Raw genomic sequence first — 1,900 nt, forward strand, 5'->3', positions numbered from 1 at the left:
ATGAACTTAGGGCTCTAAGTTCCCTTGGATACGGACAAGGACAGTTAGTTATATGTGTAGTCAGATTTTGTAGTATGTCTTTAATCAGAAAAGTATTAGTCCAATGAATTTTTTAAATACTTTAAAATTTTAGATTCCCTTTCACAATGCTGTTTCTTTGGAAATAATTTATTTCATTTGATGGTTGTGTGAAAAACTTATTATTTATTATTTATTCATTTATTTATTGACAATTATTCAAGAACTTTATTAACAGGGGCTGTCAGTTTGTTGACTTTTTTGAAAAACTTTTATTACAAATTAAACATGAGGTTCTTAAAAATCTCAACTTGACCAGATATGAAACAATTTAAAATCCTTTAAAGGTATATTGAGAAAAACTAGACCTTAAACAAGTACACACAAAAACATATTCATCTTTACCAAAAAGAGACATCTTTAGGTAAAAATAAAAAAAAACATGCTGCAAAGATAATGTATATAGTTATAGTTATCTGGTCAACAGGCAAAAAGTAAGCACTTAAGGTCTTCGGCTCCAATCTTTTGTTCATTTCTTATTGCTGGAATTTCATATTCATTTCTTCTTGTTGGATGGCTAAACTGGATGATGGTACAGATGGTAAGATGGCATTTACTCTTCTCCACCCTGCTCAGCCTTGAGAGTAGAGGAACATTCAGCTGGTGGTTTGTCTTTTTTGTCATTTTGTGATCTTGTGGTTTAGGGTTTTCTGGGCATCTATGCTGGTAACTGAAGTTGTGGCAGTACCACAGTTGAGGAGACTTCTGACCCTGGCTCTCTTTTCCTTGATTTTCCTTACCTTCTTCATTTCCATCCTCTCTGGGTTGTGGCTTGAAGGGCCCATGTAGAATCATGGTTGATAGCCCTGATATATATTCTGTCCCTCTCTCTCCCTTGTTCTCCTGCACCCTGGTTGTCAGCAACCTCCATCACTTCTCCCCACACAGGAAGGTTGGAATACTGTGGTTAATGCACATCCAGTCACTTCATGTCATAAGCTGGGAAAATTCACTTACATTAGGGCTGGTAGGGCCAGTAGGGCCACTGCTGTTGAGCCTGGCTTTTGGGAGGACTCTGATCCCCTCTTTCCCCCACTCTCACAATTCTGGCAATTCTTCTGGTAATTGCGTGAAGGACACCTGGGATGTGGATAGAGTCTATAATGGTTACACTTTGCTGCATTATTTACTGCCTTGTTCTACAACTCCTCCAGGGCCTGTACATTTGCTGTCTCTGTACCCTTATCTCCTTCAACAACATCAAACTCCAGTCTCTCTGTCTCCTACACTGCCAAGTTACTTCCTGGGGTTATTCTTCTTTAAGGCAGTCTGGTGTACAAATACATCTTCCTTGGTGTCATTCCTGTTAATGAAAACATATTTGTTTCTTACATTGAATCTTTGTTGTGATGACTTTCTTGTCCCTGCCAGCAGACACCACTGATGTGAGGCCACCCAGGCCTGGCTGCCTCTCCCTGGGGGGAGGGCCTGGGGTGGTAAGAGCATGGCAGGTAGCTGCTGGGTCTCAGCTTTGCTGCTCATGGTTTCTGTGACAGTGACTAGAGCTGGCTGTAGCAGCTGCAACTCTTCCGAGGTGTGGTGGTAACTAGGCCAGTGGCAACAGTGGCCTTAAATTCAACTATTTAAATTTGCCAATAACTTTCTTTTTTTTATTACTCAAATGAATTTATCACATCTGTAGTTGCATAATGATAATAACAATCTGATTTCACAGGATTTCCGTCCCACAGCCCAAGCACATCCCCCCACCCCCCAAACTGTCTCCTCTGGAGACCATAAGTTTTTCAATGTCTGTGAGTCAGCATTGGTTCTGCAAAGAAGTTCCGTCTGTCCTTTTTTCAGATTCCACATGTAAGTGAAA

At 40.4% G+C, this 1,900-nt stretch overlaps 1 pseudogene; it reads right to left on the minus strand.

Moving 5' to 3' along the window:
* Window positions 1-631: 631 nt before the first annotated feature.
* LOC100625341 (Y-box-binding protein 1 pseudogene) lies at window positions 632-1,560 on the minus strand (annotated as a pseudogene).
* Window positions 1,561-1,900: the final 340 nt, after the last annotated feature.

Source organism: Sus scrofa, chromosome 10, assembly GCF_054392235.1.
Source record: "Sus scrofa isolate SSC_HxYL_T2T_F1_AM1 chromosome 10, Sscrofa_HxYL_maternal_Yorkshire_Landrace_v2.0, whole genome shotgun sequence".
Lineage (NCBI taxonomy): Eukaryota > Metazoa > Chordata > Mammalia > Artiodactyla > Suidae > Sus > Sus scrofa.